This window comes from Phascolarctos cinereus, unplaced genomic scaffold (genome assembly GCF_003287225.1).
Source record: "Phascolarctos cinereus isolate Bilbo 61053 unplaced genomic scaffold, phaCin_HiC Scaffold_5;HRSCAF=322, whole genome shotgun sequence".
NCBI classification, from domain to species: Eukaryota; Metazoa; Chordata; class Mammalia; order Diprotodontia; family Phascolarctidae; genus Phascolarctos; species Phascolarctos cinereus.
The window spans coordinates 175119695-175132248 of NW_027555958.1; the positions used below are offsets into that span (position 1 = coordinate 175119695).

Sequence of the window (12554 nt, forward strand, 5' to 3'; positions counted from 1 at the left end):
CAATTCCGGAGCCCTATAATGACTCCAGGCTGAAAATTTCAAAATCGAGTTATCCAAGATTGCATGCAATGGAAAGCATCTCCTCTTTCTGAGGTAAGTAGGAACTCCATCACCACTAAACAGCTATTTCAATTCACTCAAGCTTTCAAGAGGATTTTCTGTGTAAATAGTCAAATATGGGTACTACTGAGTTAGGCTACATACTTTAAGAAATTTATTTTAGGAATAAGATTTAAACTGTAGCTTCGTTCATATTGAATGCAATAATCAGTATTGGCTCCAGGGAGCAGATGAAGGGTCAGGGTAAGGATCAAAGGAAAATTCAGAAGAATTTGCCAACAGTGAAAAATCCTAGATCACATTGGACATCAATACTATGATTAGGTCAGAATCCCTTTCTTTTGTATATTACAAATCAACCTCTTTGATCTCTTCTACCTCAGAGTTGGGTCTTCTGATTCTAAATTCTGTTCTCTATCTACATCAAAAAAGCAACATTTTTGAGGAAGTGTGGAAAGAGACCTGTATTGTGAGTCTGGGAACATATATTTGAGTCCTGGCTCTGCCACTGGAAAATGGTGTGGCCTTGGCCAAAACACTTCCTCTCTTTGGACCTCAGTTTCCTCACCTGTAAAATGAAAGCAGTGGACTAGATGACCTTCAGTTCTATGATTTTGAGGCAACAAGGTATTCACTATCATAACATCTTCCAAGTTTAGGGTGGCCTATTTCTTAGGACATCTATGCATTTTAAGTGGAAATATTCTAGACAAAGCCTTTTATTCAATTGGAAAGGATTTTTAAAATGACATCCTTATTTGATGAATGTTAAATGCAACTTTTTGATAGATATTTAAAATATTCCCCACATATTATTTCACTGTTTCCTCAGCATATACTGGTACCTATTTAATATGGGAATTTATGTTTCTTCTCTATCCAGTGTGAGCCAAAGTTGTATAATATTCATCAAAAATCAATACCACATGTAATAATACAGAATACTACATGTACACAAGGGGGCAAAGTTACTGCTGTTTAGGGAAACCTGAATTTCCTGGCTTTGGCAGGGTAAAGTTGCAGCCACCAGTCCTGTACTAACATAACCTTATTTTATTGCAAATTTATTTTCGTTTTGAGTCCTAATTACCCCCTTTAAAATCTTAAACCACCATCAAGGTTTGCTCTGGCACTGGAGCACCAAAAACACTTGGAAGTCAAATTACACCACCCTGGCAACCACCAGGCATGAAAGAAATGGAAAAACCTACTGGATACACCTTTTTGCAATGAAGTAGAGGCTGGTACTGAGGAAGTTTGAAGTAGAAAGGTAAGATTTAATTTATTCTCTTCATCTAGCCCACGTCTCATCAAAAAATCCTGGAGCTGGGGAGTCCCAGATAAGTTTGAGTGATACTCACTCAGTTACTCTCTGACGCACACTAAATTAAAAAAAAGTGATTGCATCTGGGACAAATTGAGCCCCACTTGGAGTCATTTCTCTTTACAGACTGTAAACGCTAAAAGGTCCTTAGCTCCATGCTCCCCAGTAAATGGGCTTACCCTGGTGGCAATGGGACAGATCAGCAGTATGCTGCCACACTGGTACTGTGCAGCATCTTTCTTCCTCATCCAGGTACCTCTTGGCAAGGTCAAGTTCCTTGTCATCCCTCCATTCCCCCACATCCCAAGCTCTGAGGGGAACGCTTTGGGATCTCTTTTGCACACACGCAGGAAATGAACCTACAGAAACCCAGACAGACAGACACCCACTCGTCGTCCTTCTCCCTACCCCCATCCTGCTGTCCAATGCGATTTCGGAGCCCCAGCATAACCCTGGGCTGGTACCCGCACGGACACGGGACAGGCCTGGCAGCGCGCGGACTGGGGCAGTGCAGAGCTCTCCAAGCCCTCGTGAAAACCCGCGCGAGGAGGACAAAGCGCGAGCTGACGCGAGCAATAGGGCGGCCGCTGCACGCGGGGAAGGAAAGCAGCAGCGGGCGGCCGCGGCAGCAGGCGGCGCCTTGAAGCGCGCGCCACTTCGGGCGAGCCAGCGGAGTGCGCGCTCCCGGGGCCCTCCCCTCCCTCCTCTTCCCCTTCGCCAAGGCTCCCTCCCTCTCCTCCCCTCTTCCCCCCCCGCCCGCCTTCCCCCGCTCCCGAACCCCGAGCGCTATTCGCGGAGCGGCTTACGCTAGTTTCTGAGCGTACGGTACCCCAGTGGCTGGAGAGGCTGCGCTACCCGAATCCCGTAAAGTTATTGTGAATGGGGAGTGAGGTGACGTCAGCCCCCGAATGTCAACAATGTAGCGATTGAGAGTGTGGGCGTTCCGTAGAGAGAGCGCGAGCCAGGGAGAGCGAGTAACAAACAGAACCGAGGAGCAGCCGCCTGAGCCGCCGCCGCCGGAGCAGCAGCAGCCGCAACAGCAGCAGCAGCAGCAGCCGCCGCCGCCGTCGCCGCGCACGCCGGGGCTGCGAGAACCGCCGCCGCCGCCGCCGAACTACCAAGCTTACAACCGCCACTGCCTCCTGCAAACAGCAGCATTGAACAGTATAAGCCCACGGCGGAGCTCGATCCGTGCGTGACACCGATTCTTCCCCGCCAGCCAAACACCCCCACCCCCAACCCCCCGGCCCCCCGCAGCCGCCTACCTCCTCCACCCGCTCTCTCGCCTCTCTCTCGCCCCTTCCCTTGTTACATTTCCCCCCTACCCCCTCCCTTTCCCTACGGACTTGGGGAGGCTGGGAACGAGCTGCCATGTGATGCCTGTCTGGCCGGGTTTCACTTGGTAACCCCCGAACCGAAAGCCACACACCGGCTGGCCGGCCGAAGCCGGGGCCGGGGGGTGGGCGGGGGGTGCTTGCAAGCTTGAAGACTGCGAGAGAGAGAGAGAGGGAAAGACGCAAAGTTCCTGGAAAAGGTGAGTCCTCTTTTTTTCTTTGCAGGCTTGCCTTTTGCCAGGCTCTTTGGTGACGGGGGAAGTTTTCGGCGTGGCTGACCTTAGGCGAAGGGACGAGCCCTTTCCAAAGTGGGAAAAGGGACACTGGAGGAGAGGGTGGGGGACGGAGAAAGGGCGGAATGGTGAGGGGACGGGAGCTGGAGAGAACTGTGTGGTTCTGGAGGAAAAGAAAGGGGAGGGCGAGGCGAAGAGAGGCAGGCGTAGCCGGAGTGGAAAAGGAAAGATCTCTTGGGGTCCGTCCGGCTCGCTGAGTGTGCAGCTAGCGATTCTTTGCAGAGCATCCTCCTCTTCGGCTTTTATGACATTTTCTGGGAATGGGGAAGGAAATGGGAGGTTTTCCCCGACGGACGCTGTGTGGTGTGTGTGTGTGGTGTGTGTGTGTGTGTGTGTGTGTGTGTAATCGCCTTGTCGTTTGCAGTAGGGGAAAATCTGTATTATATTCCGCATGTGTCGATGGGTGTTTTGGAACAGCAGGGGAGGAGGAGCGGAGGGTAATAAGTCAGGCGTGCGGGAGGGTTTGGGGAGGTGTTGGGGAGAGAGGTTTTTGTTTTGTGCCAGCGGAGCAAAGCAGTTGTCAGATCTTCAGGCCTTTTAACCCGAACTGTGGGCGGTGGAATGGAGTAGCCACCACCGCCACACCACCATCCCTCCATCCCTTTACCCGGTCCTCTTCTTCCTCCCTTACCCAGCCGCCACCTTCCCCTTTCCCTTCGCGGCGCTTGAGCCCAAGGCTCGAAGTCCGCTGGCCAACACTTGGCCACCTCCGAGCAGTTTTCGCGTCAGCTGTCATCTATCTGCTGCCGCCGCAGGTCAGCTTGGACTCCAGCCGCCGCAGGCGTGGGGAGAATGCACAAGTCCGGTGTCGGGGAGGGAGGAAGAATTGGAGCTACCCGCAGCAAATTATGGACCACGGCGGGAAGCAGGGGTGGGGGATGGGGGGAGAGTCCCCAAATTAGTCTGGGAGAGAACACTGTAAGAGACTGTACGTTTGGCATCTCAACTGGAGTAAGCTCTTTCAAGAGGGATATCCTTTTAAACATCCTCCTGTATAAAAGTGTTATTACTCTCTCTCCTAGCTCCGCTCTGCTTCCCGCCCCGAAATCCTAAGCTTCGCTCTGCTGCAGAAGAATTTTTATTAAAGATTTACGCCTCCCACCCGCAAGCCAGGGAATTGTCAATCAAAAGTGTTCTGGATCCCTCAGCTTGCCTTTCTCCCCCAACCCTTCCCACCCCTCCTCCAGCCCCGCGTGAGTCTGAGACTCTGGCCGGAGTCGGCAGTGGAAATAGGAGTTTGAAAGGAGATGCTGCCTTTTGTAATTCACTAGCCACCCTCCCCGCACATAACCATAGGAGAGGGAAAACAAATGAGCATCTTGGTGACCTCTGTCTAGCTCGGAATTCGAACCTTACCTTCCCAAGGAAGGAAGTGCTGACTCCTGTAGTAAGAGAGCGTTAGCTCATGTTGGGTGGTGGTGTGTTTACATTCCCTTATTGTAAGTGATGTTTGGTGTCTTGCACTTAGTTTTCTTTTAGACGATTTTTTACAACTTGGGTGAAGTTACAGTTGAGATACTTGGGTGACTTTTAATTTCTTTGCTGGGTATTCGAAAACCCAGCCTGCCAGCCAGTCTTTCCAGACTGGTGGTGTGCCAAGGGTAGAACCATCTATTAAATGGTCCATCACAGAAAACCTGAGATCGGAACAGTGCTCCCTGGTTAGAATTGCATTTCTTAGACATCACCTTTGGTGATGAATTTCTCACGCTCTGTGTAAATTTCATCTGTTGAGTGTATTTAACTAAAAAGGGTAATTACTTCAAATAAAAATCCTTTCCTGCCTAGTGGGAACCCTGGTGAAGATGATGTTTAATGAGATATTTTGCTTTTGTCTGTTTAGAGTAAAATTAGAGATGTTAACTCTGATAACGATTTTCTCAGATCATTAAAATGTAACATGTAGGAAAGGCAGTTTGCTGCAGAGGCTCTGGCTGTCATGAAAGAAACTAAGTGTGAAATCATGCTTCTTTCCTTTTGTGGAACAGGCTATTTTTGTAATCCAGAGTGCGTCTTTCTTAAAAATGCTTTGGTTATTGTGAGATCACCCTAACCTGATCACAGAAATACTGGCAGTTCTGGAGTAAACTGCATTTTTTCATTCTTTCAGGTAATAATAAATGTGAGTCAAAAATGACATCTTGTTAGAATCAGTCTTTAGGATGTAAGAAAGATTGCAAATTACAGTGTTGTTATTCAGGCTGCTGTCGTTAAACGTATGTCAGCATTTTCATTAAAAATTCAGTTTTTCAATAGTTTATAATTTCACCATAAAACTTTTAGTGGCAGAAATGCTTTTCACTTAGAAGATCTTTGCTTAAAACATTCTGATTTTTAAAAAATGGATTGATTGTTTACTTTGTTCCTCTTAGTGCTTTCAAAATGTAGACAGTATTTAAATGGTCTGATAGAGATGGAATTCAAAAGTGTGACTGCAGCACCATAGAGTAATTGCTTTTAATACTGAGAGGGAAAAAAATAAGTTGAAGGTTATATTCGTACAGACTTTTCATATTAAGTATTAGAATATTTCACATTTGTTATTTGATTCCTAGCAATGAGTGCTTCTTTCTGAAATTTTGACTGTTTCCTCTGTAGGTAGATGAAAATGTCAGTTATTTTGTGCATTGATATTATATGTGCAAATACATTCTTCATACATATCTTGACTCTAACCAAACTTAATGGCACAGTTTTCTGATAGATTTATAACTGTTTGTAAGACACCTCTCCCCTCAAAAAAAAAAAAAAAGAAAGAAAGAAAAAAGAAATGCAGGTAGGTAGGAGGAAAGGTCTGTTTCTAATGGTGCTGGTTACTGGGAAGAAATCATTTATCATCTTTTTCTTGAACTCTCTATGGCAGTTCTCTAGCCTTGCTTCGCCTCTTGGGGCCTTTGTGTGGGGCTTAATTATTTGCAAACTGCTTTGAAATCCCCAGATGAAAGGCAGCATATAAGTGCAAAAAGTATTGTTATTTGGATATGGATGTTAATGAGCCATTACAGTTCTTCAGGAAAATGTCTGTTCAAAGATGGTAGGAAACATTGCCACCTGATAATAACTGCTTAAAAGTAGGTTCAGATTACCAACGAGATAATTCACTCCAACCTTGTCCTTTTCAATTTGTTGCAATTCATTTTGTGATCAAAGTGCGTTGCATAGAGCCAGATGGTCAGGTTCATGTTCACATCTATGCTGGGCCAGTACTTCACTTCTGGACCTCTTTAGCACCTCTCTGTAGAGCTAGAGGGAGTGAGTTATTCATTTGCATTTGTGATGATCACTTCAGAGAGCCTCCTAGGAGGCCAACAAAAAGGTTTTAGACCAATTTGTGTTGTTGGTAATTATTTCATTCTAGCTTGATTTCACTGCTATGGAGGACTGGGCAGGTACTCTAGCATGTATCAGGTTTTTGTTTTGGGGAATACACAGTGAAACTGGCTCTGGCTTCAGTTTTTAGCAGTGGTACTTTTACTTCCAGGAGGTCAGAAGAATTGAGAAGGAGATAGACAAAGCTGCCTGACTTAAGACAGGCACCCCCATCGGGTGCCTTTCACATATGCTTTCATGAATTAATGGCAGAACAAATATTAATAAATTGTGCTAGGGACACAGATGAAATCCGAGAAGAAAAAATTCTAGCTTTAACAGTGTGATTCCATCTCTTAACTGCCCTTTCCTTCCTCTTTTGCTTGTTATGGACTAAATATAATATAGACAGGTGGTCATGTGGAGAGAGCAGTCGTCTTGGACTCAGGAAGATCTGAGTTCAAATTCAGCCTCAGACACTTGCTAGCTTTGTGACCCTGGGCAAATTATTTAACTTTTCCTCGGCTCAGTTTCTTCATCTGTAAAATGAGGAATAAATAATAGCACCTACCTCCCAGGGTTATTTTGAGAATAAAATGAGATTATACTTGTAAACTGCTTTGAAAACCTTTAAAATACTATATGAATGTTAGTTATTAGAGATGTGGCTTTGGGATATCTGAAGACCGTATTTATTTATTCATTCAGAAAGCCTTTATTAAGGATCTTCTATGTACAGGATAATGTAATTACCTACTTATTATCTATTTATTAAAGATAAGAGATGCTGTCTTCCCAAGATGTATAAAACATTACTTCCTGACCTTAGTTTAAGGTTAAAAGAAGAGGTAATAATAATAACAACAATTAATAATAATAACTAATAACAGTAGCCAGCATTTATATAGGTTTCTAAAGTGCTTTACAAATATTATCTCATTTGATCCTCACAGTAACCCTAGGAAGCAGGAGGTTACTAGCAGAATGCTACATAAGAAGCCTTTCTGATTTTAGAATTGGCTTGTGATTGATAATATTTTCCCCAAGTGATTCCTTCCACAAATTGAAAATTGAAATTTCTGTGCAGAGCATTTGATCCCTCCAGCTCTTAGAATCTTAATCTTCCTTCAAGCCTCAGACATGACCTCTTCTGTGAAACCTTCCCTGAAGCCTGTAATTGTTTGGGCTCTCTTCCTCCTCAAGAATCGTGTTTATATTGACTTTTTAGGTATTCATATTGTCTTCTTGTCATCATCCTTCCTCCTCAAAAATGTAAGCTACTTTGAAGGTAAAGCCTGTCCTTTTGTCTTGAAACCCTAACACCTAACACCGTGCCATACACTTGGTCACTTGCTTCATAAATGTTCATAGAAATTGTATGAAAAGAAACTAGGCTTAGCTTGGAGCAATTTGAGGTCAGAGTAGTCATACTGAAGCCTGGGGAATGTCAGATGTAAATTTAGGGTGATAGTTGGGCATGCTAAATTCAATTTAACAAACACTTATTAATCACTTAACAGTGAATTACTGTGATAAAGACAAAGCCATAGATGATAGAATTATATAGAACCAGTAGGTTAATGGCAGCTGAGAACTGGATTGCAAGGGATTGTGTCTGAAACTTTGGGCATTTTAAATAGCTTTCTAGCTAATTTGCTTTGATTTGTAAATTAATTTTTTCACTTAGCAAGCATTTTATACAGCTAATTTGTATAATGCCAAACTATGTCCAAGGTGAATTTAGCATTTTAATGCTGCTAGCCAAAATTGACTCAGAAGACCAAGAGTTATTTCTTACCTACATGTCTGTGTCTTAGGGTGCAGCTGCATCACAAGACATGAATTTTGAGTGATGGAGGTGAGTCAGTGTGGTGTAATTGAAAAAGCACTAGTCTTCAAATCAAAGAGCCTGGGTCTGAATTCTGGCCCAGCCAAATTAGGAAGTATGTAATATTGGACGAGTCACTTTATCTCTCTAGGCCCCAGTTTTTTAATCTCTAAAATGAAGGTGTTTACTCATCTGTTAAATGATGGCATAGAAGTAGGTGCTCTCTAAAATCCCTTTCAACATTAAACCTAGTTTACTTAAAGAATCTTAAATAGTGCTTTGTTGCCAAGTCAGTATATAATTATTTTAACCTTTAAAAGGAGAAAGAAAGTCAAGGCAAGCCAGAAACTTAGGCTTCTTATCTGGTACTAGATTCTCATAAGTAGTTGACTTACAATATTGCTTATATCTTGCTATACCCATACAATAATATCCTCTCTAATGACCATAATATTTCTAAATAATATGTAAATTTGTCCATATTCTTCTCCAGCTTAATGGTATTACTGAAAGACATAGCCAGCAATTCACTCTTTTTTCTCCTTAGGTTTTCTTCCAAAACAGTAAATCACTTCACTCAGAAAGCTTTTGTCATCTCTCATCCGTACCACTGGAATCAGTGCCAAAACATCTCTCAGCCTTCCCAAGTGACTTTGCAATCAAGGTTCAGGCAGTGTGTAATCCCTTTGTATCTTATCCTCATAATAAATTGGTCTTTGGATCTGTGATCAGTCCTTTTCCTTTCCGTGTCTCTGTATAGATTATTTTCTTCCTCAGCTCACTACCCTTTTCTCATGGCAACCTTAAGAGAAACAACAGATACCATAATGGCTGAAAAAAAAAAAGAAAATATATTTGCCAGTCACGTCCCTCTTGTTGCATTTCCTTCTTACTTTCGTTTTTCAAAAAATTATTTATTCCTCTACTTTCTAGTCCTGTCATATCTCCTTTCTCTTTCCTTTCTTCTTGTTCTAAGCCTTTGACTGCCACATGACAAACTCTGGCTGTCACCAGAAGAAAACATTTCTAGTCCCTTGACAATTTCTGATTCCAACCTGTGACATATTACTGTCTTCCTTCTCTATGGTCCTTTTCAACTCCTTCTACCTGGCCCTCTCCCCTAGTTGTTACTGAAGCTTTTCTCAGTTTTTCCCTCCTATCCCCCACAGGCCATCTCAACCATTACGTATAAGTCCTTATCACATCCTTGTGAAGTAGGGTGTAGCTAGACTGCCTTTATTCTTTCTTCATTTTACATTTGAGGAAACCAGAGTTAATGTGACTTGCCCAAGGTTACTGAATGAGTCAGTAGTGGAATTGGAAAATTGAACATCATGATAACTGTTCCATTGTTCTACCTATTAGCCCACATTCCTCTTGTTTTCAAGATATCTCCTTAAAAGTTTCACGATTTTATCAGTCAATGTAGGTGCTCTCTTCAGCAATGCAGATCACTACTCCTTACTTCACACATTAGCAAATAACTGCATGAGTTGTTGTGGCCAAAAAAAGTCATAATCATAATCATAAGGTGGTCAGTCTACTGGTAATGAACCTATCTGAATTTAACTAGGCTGGTCCTCAGAATTGAGACCCACATACAGTCACTGGGCCCGTATTTGGAGCTTTTGTAGGAGCTGCCTGAACTTGTGTTCTGTAGAAATAGCTTGGAGGGCTCCCAGTCACATCCTCACCATGGTTAGGCATCAGAGTAGCACATCACTGAAGGCCCATTATGATAATATGCAGTAATTACTCACAGAATGTTCACTTTTACTCCTGTGTGCAAAAACATTCATTACCTTTTCAGACTGCAAATTGTCAGCATGTGTGTGGATTCTCACCAAATGGGCCAGAACTGCAGAAATGCCTCTGTGTTGAGGCAGCTTGTCACTTATGACTACTACTCTGAAACAAGTGCCTCTTCCTTTTTATTTGAAGCAACATGGTGTGGGGGGAAAAAAAGTATCCCATCTGGAGTCAGGGGACCAGAGTTTGAATCCTGCCTTTGCTTATTATTATCTGGGTGACTGTAAGCAGGTTGTTTAATCTCCCTTGACTTCTATTTCCTCATCTGTAAAATTAAATTGTTTGTAAAATTGTAAAATTAAATGATCTTTAAATTCCCTTCTAGCTCTATTTTTAGGGATTTCATTCTTCTAGACCTATTAATTATCTCCTATCTCAGAAGTATTTACTTTCCTCTCTCTGTGGCCCTAGAGTCTCTTTGTCCACTTTGAGTTATCATAAGATGCCTGAAAGAGACCCCAGAATTTCATTACCAAGATTTAGGTGTGTCTCTGTGACAATTAAAAGTAAACTTGTTATTTTTTATTTTTATTTTGTTTTATTTATTTTTTAAATTAAAAACTATGAAAATAATCAGTTGCCATACTGGGGGGGTGGAGTACACATCATATTCTTTCTAAAAATATATTTTAGATTATTTCATTAAATATTTCCCGATTACATGTAAAAAATTTTAACATTCATTTTTTTAGATTTCCAGTTTCAGAATCCCTGCCTCCTTCTACCCTCTTCCCCATCCCTTAAGAAGGCACACAATATGATAATGATATATATATATATATATATGAAATTGTGTAAAACATATTTCTATATTAGCTGTGTTGCAAAAGAAAATGCACAAAAACCTCAAGAAAAATAAAGTTTAAAAAAAAGTATGCTTTAATCAGCACTCAGAGTTCATCAGTTGCCTCTGTGAAGGTAAATAGCATTTTTCACGGGGCTTCTTTGGAATCGTCTTGATCAGAGTAGCTAAGTCTTTCACAGATGATCATCCTTACAATGCTGTTGTTACTGTGTACCATGTTCTCCTAGTCCTCCTCACTTCACTTTGTATCAATTCATATATGTCTTCTAAGGTTTTTCTGAAACTATCATGCTCATCATTTCTTAGAGCACAATAGTATTCCATCACAATCATATACTACAACTTGTTCGGCCATTCCCCATTTGATGAATAGCCCCTCAATTTCCAGTTCTTTGGCACCACAAAAAGAACTGCTATAAATATTTTTGTACAAATAGGTCATTTTCCCTTTTCTTTGATCTCTTTGGCATACGGACCTAGTAGTGGTTACAAATCATATTCTGGATGTGTAGGTATCCACTCCTATTTTGATTATTTAAATTTTTTTTGTTTTTACATGATCAGAAATTAAATGGGGAGAAACCAAATGATCTTTTAAGTCTCACTTCCAAGCTTGGTTCTGGAATGACAGCTTTGATCCAAAGTAGGGTAACTGTCCCTAGAACAGAGTGTTTGAGAGCCATTTGCATGCCTCATTATCCAAGACACTTGAATGAAGATCTTGTAGTAAATTATTAACTTTTAATTTCAATGGATCTATGATCTCATCAATGTGAGTTTTTGTACCAGATGCATACCTTTTTATCCTGGGTGACTCTTGTCCCTTTACTCCTATAAATCTTATTTAACATAGGGTATCTACGCAATGTATTAGAGACCTTCTTCTCAGTTTCTTAACAATAAAAGTATACCAGTGTAGCATTTAGGCTTTTCTCTGCTATCCCTTGCTCTAGATACACCTCCTTCTCCAGACATCTTTGTCTTTAATAGTATATATCTTCTTTATACATTGCTTCTAATCAGAATTGCAGGTAGGCGATAGAGGGATGTTGGGTAGACATAAATAGGCCACAGCATATATTACCAAAGACTGATTGCATGTAAGGGTGGTATATTCTATTAACGAAACTAATTCTATTATCTATCTCTGTTTAAAAAGATTATTATTTTTAAAATTCTGAAAAATGCTCATACTTTGATTATCTTGTGATATTAGGAAATGATTTACTTTTATGCAAAGGATGAAATTGCAAAATAATTTTTCTGTGAACTGGTATTGTTTGTGCTCTGATGCATGTTCTAATAATGGCATTCTTTAGATATACGTATCTTGTTGTTCATTTAGGGGATAGAGAGTGAGAGTGATGGTGGGATAGAGGAATATGTCGACAGTGTTTTGGATGGAGAGGAATAAGGTGAAGTCAACAATTCACCCAAGAGGCATGTTAATACACTGAGGAAGAAAGCCTGATTTAGACATAATCATTTTAAAGCGCCCTATTATAAATATTGGCTTCCAGTAATAGATAAAAGTAGGTGACCTTTATTCTCATTATAGTCCATTTCAGGGAAATATTATCTTTACAGATTAATGTGTTGCAACTCTTTACTAAAGGTTTGAATGGATTTTTAAAGAACTAGGCAGGGGTAGTTTAGTGGGCAGTGACCCTCAGGTTACCTGAGGTTTTCAGGGTTACTGTTCAGAATGCTTTCTCAATGTTCTGTCCATTCTGGTTACCAGGTCTTCATTTTCAGCTGAAAGACATTCTGTGGCAGCTGTCTAAATTTTAAG

The 12554-nt window shown here is 41.6% G+C and overlaps 1 protein-coding gene and 1 long non-coding RNA gene across 3 annotated transcripts in view; one reads left to right on the forward strand and one right to left on the reverse strand.

The window, feature by feature from the left end:
• The window catches only part of LOC144457567 (uncharacterized), a 125662-nt gene extending 123687 nt beyond the window's left edge, over positions 1-1975 (reverse strand). The window contains exon 1 of the long non-coding RNA XR_013486985.1: positions 1793-1975. This is a non-coding gene — a long non-coding RNA (uncharacterized LOC144457567). The remainder of the gene's footprint in view (positions 1-1792) is intronic.
• A 402-nt stretch (positions 1976-2377) lies between these two features.
• The window catches only part of BACH2 (BACH transcriptional regulator 2), a 412299-nt gene continuing 402122 nt past the window's right edge, over positions 2378-12554 (forward strand). For both annotated transcript variants that reach the window (XM_020963049.2, XM_020963047.2), the window contains exon 1: positions 2378-2918. The gene's annotated coding sequence lies outside the window, so the exon portion shown is untranslated. The remainder of the gene's footprint in view (positions 2919-12554) is intronic.